Source organism: Mustela nigripes, chromosome 1 (assembly GCF_022355385.1).
Source record: "Mustela nigripes isolate SB6536 chromosome 1, MUSNIG.SB6536, whole genome shotgun sequence".
Lineage (NCBI taxonomy): Eukaryota > Metazoa > Chordata > Mammalia > Carnivora > Mustelidae > Mustela > Mustela nigripes.
Window position 1 is genome coordinate 109,170,611 of NC_081557.1, and position 24,176 is coordinate 109,194,786.

Below are 24,176 nucleotides of genomic sequence, written 5' to 3' on the forward strand. Positions count from 1 at the left end.
GAGGTCTTTTGTGGTTCCATACAAATTTTAAGACTGTTTTTTCTAGTTCTGTGAAAGATGCTGTTGGTATTTTGATAGGGCTTGCATTAAATGTGTAGATTGCTTTGGGTAGTATAGACATTTTAACAATTTATTCTTCTAAACCATGAGCATGGAGTGTCTTTCCATTTCTTTGTGTCGTTTTCAGTTTCTTTCATCAATGTTTTATAGTTTACAGAATACAGGTCTTTCACTTTTTTGGTTAAGTTTATTCCTGGATATTTCATCTAGGGATTGCACCAAATGGGACTATTTTTGTAATTTCACTTCATGCTTGTTCATTGCTAGCATGTGGGAATGTAACTGATTTCTGTACATTGTTTTTGTATCCTGAGACTTTACTGAATTCATTGATCAGTTCTAGTAGTTTTTTGATGGAGTTTTTTGGGTTTTCAATATATGGTATCAAGTCATGTGCAAATAGAGTTTTGCTTCTTCTTTACCAATTTGGGTGCCCTTTAATTCTTTATTTTGTCTAATTGTTGTGGCATAGACTTTCAGTACTATGTTGAATAAAAGTGTTGAAAGTAAACATCCTTGTTTTATTCCTGACCTTAGGGGAAAAGCTCTAGATGGTTTTTCATCATTTAGTATGATGATGACTGTGGGCTATTCATATACGGCCTTTATTACGTTGAAGTATGTTTCCTTTGATCTACTTTGCAGAGGGTTTTTATCATGAATGAATATTGTGCATTGCCAAATGTTTGACAAATCTGTTGAGATGATTGTATGGTTTTTATCCTTAATCTTGTTGATGTGACATATCACATTAATTGTTTCCTGAATACTGAAGCACTCTTACTTCCTAGGAATAAATTTCATTCGATTATGGTGTATGATTTTTTATAATGTATTCTTGGATTCAGTTTGCTAATATTTTATAGAGGGTTTTTGAATCTATATTCATGAGAGATATTGGCCTGTAGTTCTCTTTTTTTGTGGTGACTTTATCTGGTTTTGTTATCCGGATGATACTGGCCTCATAAAATGAATTGAAAGTTTTCCTTCCTCTTGTATTTTTTGGAATAGTTTAGGAAAAATAAGTATTAACTCTTCTTTAAATGCTTGGTTGGTAGAATTCACCTGTGAAACCTTCTGGTTCTGGACTTTTGTTTTCTTTTTTTGGGAGTTTTTACAATTCAATTTCATTGCTGGGTAATTTATCTGTTCAAGTGCTCCATTTCTTCTTGCTTTAGATTAGGTAGTTATATGTTTCTAGGAATTTATTCATTTCTTCTAAGTTGTCCTATTTGTTGGCATACAGGTTTTCATAATATTATTACAATTGGTTGTATTTCTGCAGTGCTGGTTTTTATTTCTCCCTTTTTGTTAGTGATTTTGTTTCTTTGGGACACCCCACCCTTTTTTATTTTTGATGAGTCTTGCTGGAGTTTTATAAATTGTGTTGATTTTTTCAAAGAACTAGCTCTTGGTTTCATTGATTTTTTTTAAAGTTTCTATATTATTTATTTCTTCTCTAACCTTTATTATATCCTTCCTTTTGCTTGGTTTGGATTCTATTTGTTCTTCTTTTTCTAGCTACTTCACATGTAAGGTTAGGTTGTTTATTTAAGACTTTTCTTGCTTCTTAAGGTATAAATTTCCCTCTTAGAACCAGTTCTGTGTCTTGGTGTGGACTTCCATGTGTTGAGTTTTTGGGTGGATTCTGTGCCTACTGGATCTAATTATCTCTTTCTTCCCCCAGATTAGGGAAATTTTCTTTTTTTTTTTTTAAGATTTATTTATTTATTTATTTGACAGAGAGATCACAAGTAGACAGAGAGGCAGGCAGAGAGAGAGAGAGAGAGAGAAGGAAGCAGGCTCCCTGCTGAGCAGAGAGCCCGATGCGGGACTCGATCCCAGGACCCCGAGATCATGACCTGAGCCGAAGGCAGCGGCTTAACCCACTGAGCCACCCAGGCGCCCCTAGGGAAATTTTCAGTTATTATTTTTTCAAATAAATTTTCTGTCTCTTTTTCTATCTCTTCTTCTGAGATCCCTATATTACAAATGTTATTATGCTTGATGGCATCACTGAGTTCCCTAAGGCTATTCTCAATTTGCATAGTTTTCAGCTTGGTTACTTTCCATTACTCTATCTTCCAGGACATTAAATCATTCCTCTGTTTCATCTGGCCTGCTATTTATTCCATCACATGTATATTTAATTTCATTTATTTTGTTCTTGGTCTCTGACTTTTTTTTTTTTAATCTCCATGTTGAGGGTCTCACTGATGTCCTCTACTCTTTTCCCCAGTCCAGTGAATATCTTTATGATCATTATTTTAAATTCTCAATCAGGCATATTACTTGTATCCATTTCACTTTGATCTCTTGCTGTGGTTTGGTCCTGTTCTTTCATTTGGAGATATTTCTCTGTCTCATCATTTTTTTTTTTTTTTTTGACTTCCCATTTGTATTTCCGTATATTAGAAATGTCAGCCTCTTCTCTTGCTCTTAACAATAACAGCCTTATAAAGAAGGGGTTCTATAATGCCCTGAAGTGCAGTGTATCCTGTTTCCTAGGGCCTGGTGCTTCAGCAAGTATCTCCTATGTGTGTTGTGTGTGTTCTGCAGTTGAGTCTTGTCCTCTTTTTTCTTCAGTCTGGAGAGCAAAGTCTCTCTGTGCCTATTGTGGACAGTGTTGGGTTGGGGTGCATTTTAATAAGTTGTGCAGTGGTCTGCTTGCCATACAAGACTTGCCCTTTGCCCCCACTGCTAAAGAAATGGAGATCCTGCAAACTGTGTGGGTCAGGAAATGTGTTGTTGGTAGTTTGTGCTGGTTTTCTGTGGGAGGGGTCAGTAGTGCAGGGACTCAGGTGAGTGTGGCTGGGAAAGGTGGTTTCACTTCAGCACAGGGTTGTGAGGCTTGGTGTAAGCAAGCTAGGTGAAGTATTGGTGCTATGATGGTTCCCACAGGTGACCATTATGTATACTGGTGAATGGGGGGATGGGTGGTGCCTTCTAGTTCCTTAGTTCCTAGAAGTGGTCTTTCAGTGATCCCTGTCTCTCTGGATTATGCTCTGAGATGAGCAAACCACTCTCCCTTCTGTCTGTCCCCAGTGTTTTTCAAACTTCTGGTTCTATGTTATAACTACAAAAGATATTTGTCATCCTGTCTCTTTAAGGTCAGGGACCCAGTCTCCTAGTACCCTCTGGGCTCTCTCAGAGCAGAGTTGCCAATTTTTAAAATTCCAGGCTTTTAGGCCCACTGGTTGTAAGAACTTATGAAATTTGGGCCCTCTCACTTTCAAGGGCAAATATTATGGGGATTTGTCCTCCCTGTTTGTGGGCTCTCTGGTGTGAAAGTCTGTTTTCCATGCTTCTTTGTGCCACTAGCTCCCTCCCCACTTTGAATGTCCCTGGTCTGGTTTACTCCCAGACCATGTCTTCACCCTTCTTACTTTCTTCTGTGTTGTTTCTTCTCTACCTTTAGTCATGGAGTTTGTTCTGCCAGTCTCTAGGTTGTTTTCTGGGTTGTTTACACTGATGTGAGTGTTATCTAGCTGCATTCATGAGATAAGGCCAGCTTAGGGTCCTCCTACTCTGCCATCTTCCAAGCCAACCTTTACTTCATGTTTGTTTGTCTTTCTTTTCTTTTCTCTCTTCTTTATTTCTTTCTTTCAGGACTTTTTGCAGGGGAGAGGCAGAAGGAGAGAGAAAATCCCAAGTGTGGGGTTGACATGAGGCTTGATCTCAAGACCCTGAGATCATGACCTGAGCCAAAGTTAAAAGTCAGATGCTTAACCGACTGACCCAAAAAGGTGCCTCAAGACAACTTTAAAAAAAAATACTTATTTATTTTAAGTAATCTCTACTCCCAACACAGGGCCTGAACCTACAATCTCAAAATCAAGAGTTGATTGAGCCAGCCAGGTGCCCTTACTCCATTTCTTTAAAGAGGCTGTTCTGCTGTTTTCTTTTCTGTTTTTTTTCCCAAGTGAAATTTGCTATCTTTTTGCTTTAGAGTAGTTTTAGATATACAGAAAAATCACACATATAAAACAAAGATCCTATTTATTCCACACTCAGGTTTCCCTATTATTAATTTCTACTAAAAATATTGTACATTTACCATAATTAAGGAGTTAATATTGATATGTTACTAACTAAAATCCATATTTAATTCATATTTTCTTACTTTTTACCTAATGTTTTTCTCTTCCAAGATCTCATTTAGGATACCACTTTATATTTGTATTGTTTCCTTAGTCTCCTTTTGAGTGTGACAATTTCCCAGGCATTCTTTGTTTTTAATGACCTGGTCAGTTTTGAGGAGTTCTAGTGAGGTATTTGGTAGAATGTCCCTCAGTTGAGATTTTTATGATGTTGTTCTTATGGTTAGACTGAGGTTATGTGTGTTTGGAAGGAATACTACAGGGATAATCATGTCAGTCACATCATGTCAAGGATATACTATCAACACAACTCACCAGTCATGTTAACCTTGCTCACCTTGTTGAGTGGCATTTGTCAGTTTTCTCCACTGTAAAGTTAGGTGCCTCCCCACCCTTTCAGAGCAGAGTATTTCCATAAATTATCTGGATTTTTTGTGTGTGTGTGTGATTTATTTGTTATCTCCCATTTGTCTAGTCATTCAGTTGTTTATTAATATCAGCATGGATTCATGCATATTTATTTTATATTTTGAGTTATAACACATTGCTTCTTAATTTATTTTATTGCTCAAAATAATGAAAAAACACTTTTTTCAGCTATTATTTTTTCAAATCTCCCCCCTCCTGCGAAATTCCTACAATAGGTATATTAGTCCCATTAAATTTGTCTCACTGATGATCTTTTCCCTTTTTCTCTCTGTATTTCTTTTTACTATATCTTTAAATTTTTACTATATCTTTAAATTCTCTATTCTTTTGTAATGTCTGATCTGCCATTAATCCCATATATCATATTTTACCATCTCCAACATTGTAGTTTTAATCTCTAAACACTGTATTTGTGTCATTTTTATAGCTTACATATCTTTACTTAACTTTTGAACATATGGAATACTGTTATATTTTATGTTTGTTTAATGTCCTTGTCTACTGATTCAAACATCTGTATTAGTTTTGGATTTTTTTTTAAAGATTTTATTTATTTATTTGACAGGCAGAGATTACAAGTAGGCAGACAGCAGGCAGCGGTGGGGGAGCAGGCCCCCACTAACAGAGAGCCCAATGTGGGGCTCAATCCTAGAACCCTGAGATCATGACCTGAGCTGAGGTTAAGCTGAGGCTTAACTCACTGAGTCACCCAAGTGCCCCTCTGGATTGGTTTTTATTGATTATTTTTCCTCCTTACAAGCCATGATCCGTTTAGTGCCTTTGTGTGACTGGTAATTTTTTTTTTTTTTTTTGTATTTTGACATTGTGATTTCTATCATGTTGGATATCTTTGTATTTTGTTTGTTTGTTTGTTTTTTTTAGAGGTGGGGAGGAGCAGAGGGAGAGAGAGAGATAATCTTAAGCAGGCTGCATGCCCAGCTTGACTCAGGGCTCAATCTCATAACCCTGATATGACCTGAGCTGAAATCAAGAATTGGGTGTTTAAACCATGGAGCCACCCAGGCACTCCAGATATCTTTGTATTCTTACAAATCTTTTAAACCTTTATTCGTACACACAGTTGAGATATTTGGAATAACTTTGACTCATTGGGGGCCTTGCTTTTAAGATTTTTTTTTAAAGATTTTATTTATTTGACAGACAGATCATAAATAGGCAGAGAGGCAGGCAGAGAGAGAGGGGGGCGAAGCAGGCTCCCCACTGAGCAGAGACCCGATGTGGGGCTTGATCCCAGAATCCTGGGATTATAACCTGAGCCTAAGGCAGAGGCTTTAACCCACTGAGCCATCCAGGCGTCCCTGCTTTTAAGATTTATACAGTGGCACTATATGTTTGGTCTAGAGCTTACTATTTCACATTACTGAGCTAAGATCTTTCTGAGTACTCTACTCAGTGCCCTGAGAATTTGAGATTTTTCAGCCTGGCTTTTGGAAATAGGCAATATTCCTGGTCTTATGGGAGTACCAGGAACTTTTCCCCCTAATCTTTTTGGACTCTTCTTTCCCTGGACTCAGGTAGTCTTTTCACAAGCATGTGTTGGTCAGTATTCTGCTGAATGCTCCATCACAGACCATCTACAGGTGTCCAGGGTTCTTAGCCAGTATAGCTGTCTTTTCTGATATTCTGTCCTGTGAATTCTAAATACCCTAGTGAGCTCAATTTCCTCAGTTCCAGGAGTTTTCTGGGATCTGCAGAAGTTCTTCTTTTCCTATGTCATGACCTGGAAATTCTCTCAAGGCAGTATACTGAGGCAGTGGTAGGGCTTACTGCCTTTATTTCCCTCTTGTAGGGATCACTGTCCTTCATTACCTAATGTCCAGTTTCTTAAAAACATTTTCTCTTATATTTTGCCTTTTTTTTTTTTTTTTTTTTTTTTGGTTTAGTTTGATTGTTTCAGGCAAGGAGGTTAAATCTGGTCTTTGTTACTCTATCTTGGATTAAAGTTGAACATCATTTTGCTCATTTGTTAATATTGGCACATACTACAGAATTTAAAAATATATACTGCAGGCAAACAGAAGACATTGGGGATTGCATTTAGCCATTAGATTATCAGTTTGTGGTCTCTAAAGGAGAAGATCACATAGATAGGCAAAAATGGCACTTTATACAATGTAACAAGAATCATAATAGAAGTTGCTATGGGAACTAAAATGTGAGGCTCTTCACCCATGCTGGGTATTGAATTAAGCCTTCTTGGAGGAAATGACACTTGAGTGAGCCCTGAAGACTGGGAAGATGTTATCCAATAAAGAAGGCATGGTAGGAGGGAGGGGAGAGTTCAGGTTAGAGGTCCACCATGAGTAAAGCTATATTGGTGTGAAATCACATGACACATAACTACAAGCAGTTTGATTTTACCAAAGCATAATAATAGGCAAGGTAGGAAGTAGCATAGTGAGACTGGAAAAATAGGTAGGCAGCTCGTAGAAAGCTTCCTATGTCATGCAAGCATTTGTCAGCCATGGGAGAGCCACTGAAGAATTTTAAGCAGGGGAGGGATATGTCATGTTAGAATCTTAGAGCAGTCACAGTGATGGCCACGTAGAGTATGAAGTTCAAGTGCAAAGACTGACTTCAGACCATTTGGGAGATCATTACATTAGTTCAGGGAACACAGAGTGAGGCCTGAGCTATGATGTGTGGTCATCCTCAGGGAGAGACAGGAGAATTATTTAGGATGTAAAATCTCAGGACATCTTGACTTACCATGTGTGAGGGAGTGAGGGAATGGGTGTGGATATAAAATAAGTTTCAGGGCCTTTGGCTAGAATTGCCACATGAAAAATGCTGAGATGAATTGTTGGGAGTTATTATGGGGGAGGAACTGTTCTCGGGTAGGGATAATTTGGGAAATGCTGAGCATGAGGTCGTGGTGAGTGGATGCTCTTTGTCTTTGATCCTTGCTCTCACTCCCTCCCCTTGTCCCCCATTCAGCCCCCACCTTTGGTGGGGCAGAAAGCATGTGGATCTGCTACCTGGTTCAAGGAGACTTTGTTCCCAAATCAGGTTCTTTTTGTAGAACTCTGATCATTGGTACTTTCATCAATAGTCTCTGATAACTCAGCAGTTTCTGGCTGATACATTAGATTACAAAGATTGTCTTCAGTTATACTTCAGAGCCACCATTCATATCATAGTACAGTGAATGATGATGAAGTTCCTTGGAATTAGACAGTTCACACCCTAAGCAGCTCTATGTAGTGGTACGTTGTTGTGTCATAAAAACAGCCTGACCTTGGGGTGCCTGGCTGGCTCAGTGGGTTAAAGCCTCTGCCTTCAGCTCAGGTCATGATCCCAGGGTCCTGGGATTGAGCCCAGCATCAGGCTCTCTGCTCAGCAGGGAGCCTGCTTCCTCCTTTCTCTCTGCCTGCCTCTCTGCCTACTTGTGATCTCTGTCTGTCAAATAAATAAATAAAATATTAAGAGAAAAAAAAAGAAAAAAAAGGGAAAAAAAAAGAAAAAAAAAAAAACGAAACAGCCTGACCTTGGCTCTAACACAGTGGGTGACCTTCGTGACCCTTAGCATTTTTGTTTGTACTGTGGGTGTGATCTTACAGGGCTGACTGTGAGGATAAAACACATTATAAACTCTAAAAGTGTTAGTTATTACTCAAATTCTTATCTCGTCTTGTAAATCTATTTGCTAATATTGGGGAGATTTGGTAATAAGCTTTGGGTGATATATTTGCTCCACGGAAAAGACGGCTGTAGCCAAAGTAAAATAGAAGCAAGACCAAGTCCAGATTCAGAACTTGATGACAGACAAAGTGTAACCAGATCTTATTTCTTTTTGCTGCCTAATTCTCTTTCCCCAGTCACCCGATTCCTATATCTTCCTAAGCGTCATGGACTGGATATAAAACTGAGATGTAAAGGCTAAGACAGAGGTTTTCAATGCTAGATGCCCATTAGAATCATATGAGGAGCTTTAAAAAATACTGATGTCTGAGTACCACCCCCAAGTGATTCTGGTGTAATTGATCTGAGGTATGACTTCAGCATTTGAATTTCTTAGTGTTTCCATGATTCTAATGTGCATCTGAAGTTGAGAATCCGTACATTGGCCTTTATATCTCCCTGATCTAATGGGAGGCCAGGACTGAAGTTGGTGCTGGTGACAGGGGAGGGTTTTCTCTGTTTTCCTTTTATTTTGAGATTAGTCTTTGTCATCTGGAGAGGCCGGGCTGGAACATGGGTATGAAGATGAGAATGGGGCATGGGAGCTAGGTATTCTAATCTCTGAGCTTTTTGCATTTATAGTCTTTTTATGAAAAAAAGGTTGAAACACTTATATAATAAATACTTTGATTTAAAAAAGTTCTATGTTTTCAAGAAGAATGAAATTGGCAACTTATTTCTGTTGTAAGGTTGGCCAACATCATTACTATGTTGAATACTATTAGGTTCAGGAGGAGATAAGATGTCAGTATGTGAATAAAGTAGGCTTGCCAGATCCAGCAAATAAATATATAGATTGCATTTAAATTTGAATTTTAGATAATCAAGTGGTACATTTTTAGTGTAAGTATGTCCCATGCATGATTTAGGAGACACTAAAAAAATTATTTGGTGTTTATCTTAAATTCAAATTTAACTGGCTGTCTTGCTTTCTTTTCTGGCAACTCTAAGATTAAACTACTTAGTGAAATTGGGAGAAGTACCTGAAGCAAGTCAGGGTGAGCCAATCTAGGAAAAAAAAGTCACGTCTTGACTATAATATAAATGAGTTGCCACTGGCTTAGGTCTTGGGATTAGTCTGGATTTGAAAGAAAACTGAAAACTAAGCAACCCACAAAGCTGTTTTAATAATATGATCTCTTACATTGATATAACACATATGCTTTTCCAAAGCACTTGCAAATGCATTCTCTCACTTTATCCTCCAAAACACCAGAAGTTCAGAAAAAAAAAAAATCCCCAAATGGGTTGGTATTAAATTAAGACCTAGGATTTATTTTTTCCTACTTGTAGCCCAGAGTCATCTCTAGATGAGGAGTTGACAGTCTTAAAATAGAGGTGCCAAGGTTCAGACTCTGTGTGAGTGTGTATATATATGGACAAATAGTTGTGAGTGTGTTGACATTCCTAGCAAGGGAGGAAGAGGTTAATTTGCTTACTGTGTGCCTAAGCCTGTGAAACCGAATGGGGCCCCTCTTCCCACTCCCCCACCTCCCCAGTTTCATAGCTGAAACTGGATCACAAGCATCCTGGACAGTCACAGCTCTGGTGGGAGCAGCTCTTTCGGTGATGCATATTTCACTTCTGTTTTTAGCTTCTCCCTCTCTTACTGCGTCTCTTCGCCTCTGAGCTCTTGGATTTATCACCTGTATCTGGATCCACGAAGACAGATTTCAGGTTCTTGACTTTCATCATCCTGTAGGTGCAACTGGAATTGCTCTTTTCCTCCGGAACTTCCTGTTCCTGCCATCTTGATTGACGTCAGGACCCCAGCCTGCCGTTGGTTGACTTGGTGAGCTGATGTTCTAACCAAGGTAGGGTTTTTGATAAAAACAGTTGCCTAGTAATCTTGAACTCTGTGTGTGTGTGTTGAGGGAGGGGGATGAAGGCAGTGCTTTGGTAGTAGCTGATTAGCTAAATATCCTCTGCATGCCTCTTGGCCATTTCTGAGACTCATGGTTGTCTCCCCCTCACTCCTCCTGCATTCCACTATGCTACTGGTTCATCTACCTCTCTGCCTAGAGTGCTATGACACAGTCCACACCCTTGAAGGCAAGAGCCTTCATGGTGGCTGGCTCTAAGTGTTGACTTAATTCAATTTCATGAACATAAGACCCCCAAAGTCTGTTTATATCTTAAGCTGCCAACAAGTCTTTATTCAACACTTGATTTTGTTTTGCTTTCCTTCTCTTTCTCTTATTCTTTTTTGTCCTCCTTTTCCCTAACTACCCTCATTCCCTATCTTTGTCTCTCTTTCCAATCTTGAGCCATTTGAATGGAAATAAAGTGTTGCCTCGGTGGCTTAGTTGGTTTAAGTGACCACCTTTACCTCAGGTTATGATCCCAGAATCCCAGGATTGAGTCCCGGGATTGAGTGCCGTGTTGGGCTCCCTGCTCAGCAGACACTCTGCTTTTCCCTCTAACCCTCTCCCCTCTCATGCTCTCTTTCACTCTCTCTCAAATAAATAAGTAAACTCTTTAATGAATGGAAATAAGGGATATATGAAGGCACAGCTCCATCTAGTCATATCTTTTACTCTTTTCTAGTTTATGTTGATGTACCAAAAATCAGTACTAAGCCAAGCCATGTGGTGTCCCTAGTAGCAGTGCATTCTTGTCAACTGTTTTGAGCTAAGAATTGCGTGAAGTGGCTGCTAAAATTAGAAACTTTATTGATCTTAACACTAAGGGAAAAAAATGTAACAAATGGGTAATCATGGTTGATCATTTGCATACTAGTCAAAGAACTCAGTGTGTTGACCTCCAAATCTAAAAATTTTAGGGGAAATTGATATGCAGGAACCCAAATTCCCTATCTTAATATCAAATAACTTTGGAGTTGGCAAGGGAATTGGAAACTCTGAGATGTTGAATGAGGTAGAGTAAGGACAAAATTCATAGCCTCTGGTCTTTATGATATTCTGCTGTTATCATGTATTTCCCTCTATTTTCTGAATTTTTCATTTCACTATGAACTTGAGAAATTTCAAAATAATGTGGTATGGTTATATTAGTGGGGGATAGCCCAGTTAAGACTCTGGCTCTTTATCCCATCTAGGATAGGGGTGGCTGTACATTGTAGGGCCAAGTCCACACTCCATTTAACGTCCTCCACAGTTGGTCTTCACCTGCTTTTCCATTTTTGTTCCTGATAAATCATCATTTACTTACCCAAACTGGCTTTCTTCTTGTCCACTGAATCCTCTCCATGCTTTGCCTCCTCTGAGTCTATCCCTGTTTCTGAAATGGGCTCTTCCCTCCATGTTATCTATATCCTATAAAACATCAAGGCCTAGTTCAGGTATCACCCTCTCTATGAAACTTTTCTGACATTTTCTGATCTCCTAAGCCATTTTTGTCTGTACCATTCTTTGAAGATTTAGTTCCCTTTTGTTCGTTTAATTGTTAGATCATGAGGACACTTTAGCGTCTGGGACAGAAATCAGAGTGGCCTGAGTAGCAGTGGCACAGAGATAGGAGGGCTTTGGGACAGATGCCATTTACCACTCAGAATAGAAGTAATTCAAGATTTTAATGGTTGGGATAGATGTAACAATGCATATCCAATGGAAGTCATTTCTCTCTCTATTAGCTTATTTTCTTAACCTGCTTTATATGGGTCAGAAAGCATCTAGTTCAGGGATTCTTAATCCGGGGCCTGTACTCTAGATTCAAAGGGAGCTGATAGCTTTCACCAGATTTTTAACAGTCACATAACATGGAAAGGTTAGGAACCAGAAAGGTTTTCACCAACGCTCACATTTATACAAGAAGCTATAGTAAAGTGAGGTTGAATGTAAATGCTCAGCATGCAAAAGTTTTCAGGGGCATGTTTGCTGCTTACTATCCAATTTAAGTTCCCTTATTTTCTTTATTTAAAGACTTTTATTTATTTATTGGAGAGAAGGAGAAAACACAAGGGGCCAGTGTGGGGCAGGGGAGGGAGAAGCAGACTCCTTGATGAGCAGGGAGCCTGATGCAGGGCTCCGTTCCTCAGGACTCCAGGATCATGACCTGAGTTGAAGGCAGCTGCTTAATGACTGAGCCACCCAGGTGCCCTGCCCCTGAGTTCCCTTATTGACGGCACCATTATTATTAATCTTACTGAAGGTAAGTGACACCACATTAACTGTCTATATCTTTTCTTCTGCAGGGAGCTGGGGGAGCTTGCCTGCTGGGCTGGGGTTCCTGGTTGGGTGGGAGTGGGGAGCTGGTGGGAGCAGTGGTTCTTACAAAATAGCAACACTGAAGCATACACGGAAGTGACGTGTCGATTAAGCAATCTGTTGGGGAGACGGGTTGAGAAACTCAAAGCAAAGAGTCGAAATGAGTTGTCAGACCATGCAGAGGGGTTGAAAGCAGATATTAATAGTTTTTATATTTTCTATTACATTAATAGAGCGCTTTGCATGTGTCAAGCTACATAACCTTCACACGACCTTGGGAGGGAGGAATTGCAGTGTCCCGTCTTACAAATGAAGAACTCAAGGTTCAGAGAGGACACATAATGTGCCCAAATCCCAAACTAGAACGAAGATTTGAGCTGACATAGTCCTGTCCCAGGGTTGGCATTTCTGGTTACTATCTCAACCACTATCTCAACAATTGCCTCGTAAGAGTTGGGGTGTAGCGCCCGGGAATGAAGAGCGAGGGAGGGCAGATTTACATGGGGGAGACTGAGAGATGCCTCCATCAGGAGCTTCTGCCCATGGCTGGCTTTTGTGTGGCCCAGTGTGGGGATGCTGGTGGCAGTGGGGCAGGCACAATCTCTTGAGAGCGTGAAAGCAACTCATGTTATGATATTTATTCATCATGTATGCCCTGTGCCTGGTATTGGGGACCCAAGATACATCTACTGCCTGGTGCTGAAGAAACTTGCAGTTCTTTCCTTTCTGAGTCTGTCCTGCCCCTTGATGCCTTTCTCCTTTCATTCCTCCAGGGTCTGGTGCTCTCATCCTAGGAAAGGGAAACACTTTCAGCCTGAGGTGCCTATCGCCTGGGCAGGCATAAACTATTACCCTTCATGGACATCCTTTTAAGCTTGTTCTGTCTAGCTGCTCACCTTGAAGCCCTAGGCCTTCCTGAAGAGCCGTGTAGTCAGCACTAAGCCCCAAACACTCCTGCCTTAGTCTCAGCCCTAGTGTGGAGCATCACCAGCACTGGCCTCGACTTTTCCTCTTCTTTTCATGCCCCAACTCCCTTTGGATCTGATGGCAGTATTTACCGCCTCGACGCCCCTCCACCAGCACTCCCTGGCTGCTCTTTTGTGCCTCCGCTCTCAGCTGGGTCTGGACGAGGCTGGCTGGTTGGGAAGGCGGCTGGGCTGGGCTGGACTGGGCTTGGACAGCTGCTCCAGACTGGGAACAGCCAGGGGTTGAGTGTGACCATTCCTGACATCCTGCCAGCCTCTGGCCTTCACATTCTTTATCTTATTTAATCTTCTCAATAACCCTATGTGGCTGGTATTAGTGACCTCATCTGACAGATGAAGAAACCAAAGATTAGGGAGGTTTAAAATAACTCGCTCATGCACATTTGGCTCGTGAAAGACAGAGCGGGAGCTCAGCCCTTGTCTGAGCAGGCTCTATCTGCAAAACCTCTTGGTAATAGTTCCCTGTCCTAGTGCCATGGAAGCAGAAGCCCACTGTCAATCCAAGGCTGCAAGGAAGGTACTAGACATGAGATGAAAACTAAAAGGGCATTGAGTGGACATTGAAATAGAGCAGCCAGAGAAAAACCCCAGCAAGGGTGGGGAGAGAGGGCGCCTGGGTGGCTCAGTGGGTTAAGCCGCTGCCTTCAGCTCAGGTCATGATCTCAGGGTCCTGGGATCGAGTCCCGCATCGGGCTCTCTGCTCAGCAGGGAGTCTGCTTCCTCCTCTCCCTGCCTGCCTCTCTGCCTACTTGTGATCTCTCTCTGTCAAATAAATAAATAAAATCTTTAAAAAAAAAAAAAAGGGTGAGGAAAGAACTAGAAAGTGAGACAATCACAGTGAGTGAAGCTGGAGTGCCTGAAGTGTTTTATGTTTTGGCCCTGGGTCCTGTGGTTTACGGAAGGGATGTGCATGGGCACCCTTCAGCCATGCTTTGACCCTTACTCCCGGACCTGTTCTGCTCATAGTGACCACATCTTCTCTGGCTCCCAGGACAGCACGCCAGCCTCAGCCGGCAGCCCCCGGCTTATCTCAGCCGGTGCAACGTGGTCAGACAAAATGGGACCAAAGACTTGAAAGCCCAGGAGCTGAGCTGGCAGCCGGAGGTTTTAGGCATTCACAGGTTTGTGGGGGAAGGCAGTCTTTTTCCTTCAGGAGGTGATGTCTCAGCATCGCTAAAATCCTGCCGTCCGGTAGGCATCTGCCTATTTTCCATCAGCTTGGGGCTGGCCTCAGAGAGTTCTGTAGGTGCTCCTGGCCCCATGCATGCTCACATTTGGCTTTTCCCTTTTCTTCAGTTTCGTTCTGGGGAGAATGGTATGGCTTCCCTCCTATCCCCCTCCATCGTTATATGCTTCCTGGCTGAGGTGGAAAACGGAGTCTGCAGGTGGTGTGGAGGAGCCCCAGTGGCCCCGGGCTTGGCTCTTGAGACTGGGGAGGGAAGATTCCAGCACCGTCCTGAATGGCTGACTAAACTCTGCTCCACTTGTATGTAGGGCTCAGGGTTGCATTCTTCTCTGCTTCTGGGCTTTAGGCAGTGTCTTGAGAACTGCATGACAGAGGAAACAGGTGGACACCATGTGGGCTGGAGGAAGCCCAGGGTCACCAACTCCCCCTGGGGCCGGGAGGTGATTGCTCCCTTCGCAGGATGGCGTGTTAATCATCGGATGGCTGAGACGTCAGGCTGCAGAGAGAGGGAAGTCAGAGTCGGGCTTGCTGGGTTTGTGATGAGGAGCCCGTTGAGCATCGCCTAGAGCCGCTTTCACTTCTTCCCAGCCAGCAGTGAGGCATGGGAAAGGATTGAACACTGTCATTTCTGCAGGCAAATGCACTGTTAATGCACACTTCCGAGGGGCCCTGCTAGCTGGAAGGGGCTGTCGGGCCAGTGCCTGGTGCTTGACTGGCCCTGTCAGTGTTGTCTGAGTTGTACTGGGTTTTCTTGAGAGCAGGTCTGACCTGCACAAGGCTGTAGGGATATGGGGCTGGTGGAGGCTGGATTCCCAGGCAAGAGTTGCCCTTTTCCACGAGGGACGGTATTTGGGACCCCTAAAAACCGGCATAAATCTGATTACCAGAATGAACTGAGTGGAAGGGCAAGTGAAAACAAGAATTTACTATGTTTTGTGTTATTTATTCTCCTCTGGATTTATCTAATTTTAGGGATAATTTATCACAGGTACTGTCTTCAGCACTAACGAGCATTTAGATTTCTAAGCTTTGCTACGTAGCGGCTCTGTCAGGTTTCATTTATGTTTTCTGTTTTTACCAGTTAATATTGTACAAACATTACATGCTCTAGGGGTCTCTATATGTGTTGGGGATGCAGCTGGTTTAATGGAAAGATAAATAAGTAAGAAGCAGAGCCGTTCTGGGGTTCGAATCTTGTCTCCACAACTGATTAGATCTATGATTGCTTGCTGGTTACTTAATCTGGAGGAATTTCTGTTTTCTTATCTGTGAAATGGGAGATACTAAGAACGTATTCAATGGATTACTGTGAGGATTAATTGAGATAATATATGCTTAAGATGGCACCCAGCACATCATAAGCCTTCAGTGAAGTTTGTTGATATTAAAAATATTAACCTGAGTACCCAACATCAATTTTCTTCCACTTATAGGATATTCAGTTTTCTGCGCATGAGCCTCCCTGCCCCCATCCCCGAACCGTTTTCTGGAATCACCAACTAGCCATTGCTCTGTAAAGTTGAATGTTCTTATATTGGCTCATATAAATGGAAATACACATCTGTATTTTAAATTAGATCACCTGGCGTTTATAGCATCTCTAGGGCATACAAAGGACTTTTACATCAGTTTTGTTCAGTTTTTTATAAGCTCATTAATTCTCACAGCATTCTTATGAGACAGGGATTAGACATATTGTTCATGAATTAATGAAAGGACAGAGAAGTTTTGGCACTTGTCCAACACCACAGAGGGAAATCAGTGACAGCAGAAATCATGTGGACATCTCCAGGCTGCAAACTCGGGGCCAGCTTACTCTCAGTTATGCGTGTCTCCTGTCGTCTGTAGCGGCATGCGGTGGGGGGGGGGTGCAGGTGGACAGGGAGCCTCTGTCAGATGCTGGCCCCTGACCATTCCTGCCACTCGCCTCCCGGCCAGTTTCACTCATGTGAGAAGGAGGGGGCATCTGGAGCTGTGCTGATGAATCTAATGGAGACTATGAAGTGCCTGACTTCCTTTTTTCCCACTCTGCCTTCTACGATGTCTGTGTTTTCTGCCTTTCTGGAGCCAAGTTCTTCCTTTTCACACTCTGATTCTGCGGAAGGAGTTCTTGATTCCTCCCTTCCAGTTGATAGCACTTCAAGGCTCCTCCTTCATAAAAGCCATTAAGTTCTATTTCACAACCAATGACGTTTCAGGCATTGGTGTGGTGGTTAATACGGAGACCATCAGTGCCACTTCCTGTGTCCTTAAAATCATGCTGTGAGCCAGGGAAACACTCTTTCTCTGGATGAGGGGTGTGGGTTGAAATTGTGGTGTCAGATTCTGGGTTTCTGTTGCCTTGGTCTGAAGGTGGACATGATCTCCTCTGCCTCACTGTAGCAAAAGAGGTCTGGCGCTCAAGGCTACTTTGGGATTGACTCTGTAATAACCAGGTCACCACTGCTCCCATACTTGGTCTCCCTGCTAGCACTGGCCATCTCAAACCCTAGGGCTGACTCATGGACTTTTCCTCCTCAATATTTTCTGCAAAGCTTTATGACTTTGTTGCCTTGCCTGCTACTTAGACTTAGAACCAGCCGTAGCTCTGCTTTGGCTGCTTTCACTCTGTTTTAATTGCCTTTTTTCTAGTTTCCTAGCCTTGTACCATCTCTGACTTTACCCTTAAACACCTGTCTTGGTGCTGACTGCTTAGTCTGTCCCTTCTTGCCGTAAAGTGACCAGAAAGGGGGTAGCACAGGCTAATGGCCCATACAAGGTCTTCTGTAGAAGGTAGGAACTCAAACTGGGTCTTGAAGTTTGGGTGACATCCCCATAAGTGGGCAGGTTAAGGAGGGGGCCGAAGGAACAAGGAGTGTAACAATGCAGCATGGTGTTGTAGGAAAAAGCATTGTTGGGTGTTGGACAGAACTGGGTTCAAAGTGTGAGTGGGCTCTGGTGCTTCTGGAGCACGGATGCAGGCTTTATGCGTGTTGTAAACCCGGTGGTTTTCTTGTAGAATTTGGGTCGAATGAGAGATGGGCACTTAAGAAAATCCACAGGAAGTTCTTTTCTCTTTCCCTAAACTCAATACAAGATGGAGGTTGTGGTGGCACATGTTTATATATGCATGTATGTGTCCAACTTCTAAAGCCCCTTTTTGTGATCAAAGTAATGGAATCGCCATGTGATTTGTTTTTTACTATAAAAGAAGCAGCTTCTGAAGAATGTGTGATGAGGGTTTTGGGCATGAAAATTTGTCAGAGCGCTCGCTTCGGCAGCATGTGTACTAAAACTGGAACGATACGGAGATGAGCATGGCCCCCGTGCAAGGGTGACACACAAATTTGTGAAGTGTTCCGTATTCTTTCAAAGGCAAAAAAAAAAAAAAAAAAAAAAAAAAAGAGGAAAGAAAGGACTTGCCACAAATGTTCTTGAGCAGATCCTTCATCGTCTCTGTATCTTGGCTTTCTTATATGTAAAATGGGGATAACATGACTTATTTCCCAGTGTAATGGGGTCTATTAAGTAGTATGGTAGTGTGGTGCCCCTGCTAGGGTCTCAGAGAATGTGGATTTTATGTCATTTCATGCTGCTTGCAATGCTGGTTTACTTAATGGGCTGGAGAAAGCCACAGAGAGGGAAGAGCTCCGGCGTCGGCTCTCACCTCTTGCCTGGCCATTTTCTCAGCACTGAGCCGTGAGAGCACTTCCTCTACAGATGCGTCTGTTCTCCTGGGCCCAGGCTTGAGTATTCTGATTGCCGGAACTTTCAAACACTGGGCTAATGATGAGTTACCTTGCTCTTGTTAAAACTCGGCCTGGGGATATAATGTGATGTCAGCTCCTTGCCCTCCCAAATGTCCGTGTCCCTGTCCTCTTCCCCTGTGATGATGAATTGTGGCCACTGGTGGCATTGCACATTGAACACAAAGCCTTGTTATGGAACTCCTGTATGACGCTGAGTTTAGGGAGAAGTGATGTCGGGAGTAGCTTGGGCTCTTAGTGCGTATTCGTCTTTTCTTGTTAATCAGATGTGCTTGTGAGCTTATGAGAGCACGTCTTGACACAGCTCAAGGACAAGCTGCCTCGGACAAACCCCTTCCTCAGAAGACCTTAGCACATCACCGTGTCCATCTTGCCGCTAACTACAGCTCGCGCGCTCATTCTCTCTCTCTCTCTCTCTCTCTCTCTATATATATATATATATATATAAATTATTTTTTTTTTTTGCCTGGGTTGTGATCTTTGTTTCAGGATTTCTGTCTTTGGACTTGAACCTTTGCTAAGAAGAGGCAGTCATTGTCTCTGGTCTTGAATTCCTAACTTCTTCCCTTACATTTGATCTAGAAGCCTCGTTGGGCTCCATAGTTTCTCTTTAGGAAGTGGAAGTGCTGATGGTCATATCCAGGTATCAATAGCTAGTAGTGGATGTCCTTGGATAGAGGCCTTTTATAGGCCAAATTCAGTCTGATGACATTTATCCATCCATGCTGCCAGAAATGCCTTCCTGGAAGGGCTTCTTGACTCCAGACTAAATCTTAGAAGAGATTCTGGTCAGGAAAGGGGTAGGGATGATGGGGACTAAGAGAGAATGGGGCCTAGACCTGCCTAGGACTCCAGGTGTTCCTTTTCTATATAGGTGGTTAACGGATCATTCATTCTGAGCAACACTGACCAATGTTGAAGTTTCTGGAAGTCTGGCTTTCACATAAAGGGAGATGTTGTCGTGTTGGCCAACAGAGGCTTAAAGCCACAGTTTAAACACAGGTACAACTGTTTTTAAATCAAAGCTTCTTTGGGGACTGAAAACAATTTAAATTTCTAAATAAGTTAAACACTCTCTCCCTAAGTTTTTCTGTCATAAGAATTTTGCTTGATTAGCTCTTTCTTCAGAGGTGAATTTCAGGCCACGCTTTGCTCAAATAACTTTAATATTTGAGTGTCTTCAAGTCTGTGCTTATAAATGATGCCCGGCCTTACAAAATAGACAATGTATTCTCATCAAGTGCCATTGTCACTTTCCCCCCTCTAGTCCTTGCCCTCAATCTGCCCCATACTCCAGCTGGCTCCCCCCCGATGTTAGTTAATGTCTTTCCGATAAGTGCTTCATGGGTGATCTTGCTCTCAGCCATATTTTTGGAGGACAAGATGAAAGGAGACTGAAAAATTAAAATCAAGATAAGCGGTTTCTCCCTTGGAATATTATTAAGAGGATGTGGTCATTTAAGAGTACTTTTCCCTCTTCTCCTCAGTGTTTGACATCTGAAGTCATGGAAGATGCTATCACACCTTGCTTTATTAACATAGCTAGAGTCACCTGTTCTGAAAAGCCCAGCCACATTAACCTTAAATGAAAAGAAAGTGGAACAAAAGGAAAGATAAAGGGAAACTAGCTTTTGGCAGCAGGAGATGCCAGCTCTCAGCCAGGCCCCTGCAGCTACTCTGTTAAGTGGCCCCATGAATTTATTTTATGGGGAGATCATTTCTACTATCTGAGTCTGCCATGATCCAGATAAGATTCAGGACCCAGTTAAGTTATGTAACGAGCTCATCTGCAGGAGACCAAAGAAAGGGGCAGAATGTTAGGGAAGGGACTAGACAGTGGAGATGGTGCGGACTGGCTTCCTTTGGAGCCCAGGGAGGCTTGCTGAGAAGGGTCAGAGGGTTCAAGAGAAGCTGAACTGAGGATTATACACTAATGCCATAGCCATTGAGCCTGAGGCCAAGGGCATGTGCTGGCAATGCTGGGCTCTCGCTGGCGAGGTGAGGTGAGGGGGAGCTGGGGATGCGGGCTTTACTGCAGCGGGCAAAAGCTTTGGAGCAAGGCACTGTCTCTAATTCCATTTCTTTGCACTGAGCCCCAGGCTTCTTGTTTCTTGTTGTTGGAGATGAAATGTTCCTAAAAGGTGGATGGAGTGGGGGTGGTTGGAGTAGGAGTGGTCTTTTAGGGTGTGGTGAACTTCTAGTCCAGATTTTATGAGATCCCCAGCCTCCCAACATCTTTCTTCATGGAGCTCTAACATCGCTTGTCAAAGCATATGTTCTGCTTTGGGGGTTGAAGACTTCCATATTTGTTTCTCTGACAGTCTCTCACTGAGTGACTGTGCATCCTGTAAAACCTTACTTCTCCATCTACTACTTCTGTTCTAGAAACTAACAGGACAAGTGATCTTAGTTCATTAGAATAGTAAGATATTTTGTTATTCAATAGAATAATGAGGACTGAGGTATGGGTTTGATCAAAAGCGAGACAGTTGATTTTGCTCTGGTTCCTGAGCACAGGTAGAAGTTCTCCCCTACAGCAAGCTATGTTGCAAATGGTTGCCTTTGGTCACACAGCCAAGAGAGTGAGGAGGGGGCAAAGATTGGGTATGAATTTATTTTTCCACTTGGGAAAACAGCTCAAACAATTTGTCATCCCGATGGCTTCATCACTGTATGGAAAGGAACCACAGATTTGTAAGCTGGTAGGAAGTGTTTTTTACTCATTAAAAACACTGGAAATGGGGCATCTGGGTGACACAGTTGGCCAAGCATCTGCCGTTGGCTAAGGTCATGATCCCAGGGTCCTGGGACGGAGCCCTGAATTGGGCTCCCTGCTCAGCGGGGATCCTGCTCATCTTCTCCCTCAGCCTCCCTCCCCCGCATTCTCTCTTTCTCACATACATAAAGTCTTTAATAAACTTAAAAAAAAAACGAACAAATTTTGAGTTATTATTTTGTAGGAGTGAAGGGGAATATTAGTCCTGGACTATGATGAATACAGAGCCTGGCACTTAGTAGGAGCTGGGTAGTGATGTTGCAGGATATATGACTTGCCTTGACCTTGAGTTGTGTGATTCAGCAGTTTTCTTGGAACAGACATGTATCTCTTAAATACAAAATCATTGGATGTATATACAAACAGCTGTCAGTTAAATATGGCAAGGGAATTTGCTACTTTGAAGAGGACATTTATATAAATATATATGGTGAGACCATGTTGTTAATATTTTGGATGCCTTAAGGTCAAAATAAATTAGTTTTACAGCAGTAAGTGACTGATTTATTGGAGGACTGCTTTTTGATTTTGATTCTTTAAAATTTTATTTTTGTTTTATTATGAAAATAACACATTGTAGAAACAAAATAAATAAATAAGTAAATAAAACCCCCACACTGTAAGAGACAAAGCCCAAATGGCAAGCAACTCTAAACAAAAACAATTACTGTCAACATTTTATTATTTAACCTTCTAGCTGTATATATATACATATATATGTATATATATACACATACATATACTCATACAAAAATGAGATTACATTTTGGATACATGAGATTACAAATGGATTACATTTTGCTAAGCTTTTTATCATTTATATATTTTGAACCTTTTTCTATGTCTGTAAATATGCTTTTTATCCTTTTCAATGACGAAATATTATTTCATTACAGTTCTCTTACTCAGTCTATTATTGCATATAGAGATTATTTTTATTTGGTGACAGAAAAGTTTTTGTGGTTATTATCTCCATAGTAAAGTGTTACATATGTATATTTTCTCATGATACATTTTCTTTTACTTCATTTCTATCTGTGGAGTTTCTAGTTTAAAGGTATAAACTTTTTTAAGACACTGTACAGTTATTGAAAAAATACATCCCAAAAGGTAATGTATTTTGCATTCCTGTCAGTAGTATTTGAGAGTCTTGTTTTCTTCAAACACTAATCAGCATTGGAACTTATTATTAAAAAAATCTTTCCCAGATATATAGGTGCTAAGTTACAGATCTTAAACTTTTTCATCTTTAAAGGCTAACTGTCTTTGTTCTTTTGGAATTTGCTTTCATTTTTTTTTTTTTTTTTGCCACTTCTCCTATCAGAGTGTTTATGATTATAGATGTTAAAAGCAATTTGTGTGTCTCATATGTGTCTTGCTATTGTCCAAGAACAAAATCTTCTGGAAAGAGAATGATCATTTTTTAATTAATTTAATTATGCCACAGTCTCATTCCAGTAAATTCAACAAGAGTACCTGTTATATGGCATATACTGAGCTAGACAGTAGGCATACAATTTTGAAAAAAAGATATGGACCTGGTTCTCAAATAACATATAGCTAAGGAGGGAGGAAAAACAAGTCCATAGGCAATTTAAATTCTCAATAAGGAAGTAAGCATAAGAAGCTTTGGAAGGAACAGAAAGAGTAGCTAACTCTGTCTTGGTAGTCATACATAAGTTTTCTTGGAGGAAAGGATGATTTCACTGAATTCCAGAGGATGAATAGCAGTTAGCTTGGTATGGAAATGTGTGTGTGTGTGTGTGTGTGTGTGTGTGTGTGTGTGTGTGTGTTGTGTGTGTGTGTAAGAGGGAATAGTACTAATTAACATTAACATTGTATTGTTAATACAATGGTATTAACAAAGATCAAGGTGAACTCATGAAACTGCGTGTACTACATACATGGCTGGAACTCACAACGAGAAAAGTACTGTGGGTTTGAACTGATTGACAAGAGATAGTCTGAAAAGCAAGAAGTGGCCCAATTAAGTACCATTTTATGTTACAGTCAGTGGGAGCAGTGTGCATCTTTTTCTGATGTTTTAGAGTTGTCATGGATGGTTTCTAAGCAGTGGAGTGACAGACCCAGATTGATTCCCTGCAAAGAGTCTGCTGTCCCCAAAGGAGGAAATACATTTGGGAGCAAAGGCAGGGCATTCCTGAAAGCTAAGAGAGAATTTAGGAGGCTTTTGAGGATGAAGCCTAAGTCAAGACAGTAGTAATGTGAATGTGGATAAGTGGACAGATAAGAAAGACAATTAGAGGGAAATCTATTTGCTAAGACAGGAAGGACAAGAGTCCAAGACAGTATTCAGGTGGATGGAGATGTCATTCAGTGAGTTTGGGAAAACAGGTAAGGAGCAAGTTTCTCACAATGAAGGAAGTTTGGAGAATTCGGTTTTGGATAAGTTATGTTTTGAGTGCCTATTGTATGTCAGAGAGGAAATATCCGGTTGGATATGTGTTGGATACGTGGATCATTTTCAAGGGAAATACTGTTTTGGAGTTATTAACATATAAACAGGAACTGAAATATATGAGTAGATATAGTACCAAAGGAGCATATGTAGGATGAAAAGAGAAGAAGGGCCCGCACAGAAGTCTGAACAACTCCATCATCTCAGAAATGGGAAGAGGAAGTAGAGGCTGAGAAGTATTGTCATGGAGGGCCTTTTATGGAGGACAGAATGTTTATCAGTTCCAGAAGGAGCAGGTGAATCACGTAAGATAAGGGTTTTGGATTTAGCAACAGGAGATATTTTGACCTAGTTTAGAGTCATTTCAAGGGAGGTATGATGCCAGATTCTAAAGAATTAAAGAGCGAATAGGTAAGGAAATGGAAAGGAATGGTGTGGTTATGAGAGACAGAGAGAGAGTGAGGAGGAGGAGGAGGAGAGAGAGAGTGAGGAGGAGGAGGAGAGAGAGAGAGAGTGAGGAGGAGGAGAGAGAGAGTGAGGAGGAGGAGAGAGAGAGAGTGAGGAGGACGAGAGAGAGAGAGTGAGGAGGAGGAGAGAGAGAGAGGC

General features: G+C 41.6%; 1 non-coding gene across 1 annotated transcript; it reads left to right on the plus strand.

The window, feature by feature from the left end:
* The first annotated feature begins 17,873 nt into the window (after positions 1 to 17,873).
* LOC132009441 (U6 spliceosomal RNA) lies at positions 17,874 to 17,977 on the plus strand. The gene has a single exon (XR_009401929.1). It is a non-coding gene; the product is annotated as a U6 spliceosomal RNA (small nuclear RNA).
* The last annotated feature ends 6,199 nt before the right edge of the window (positions 17,978 to 24,176 follow it).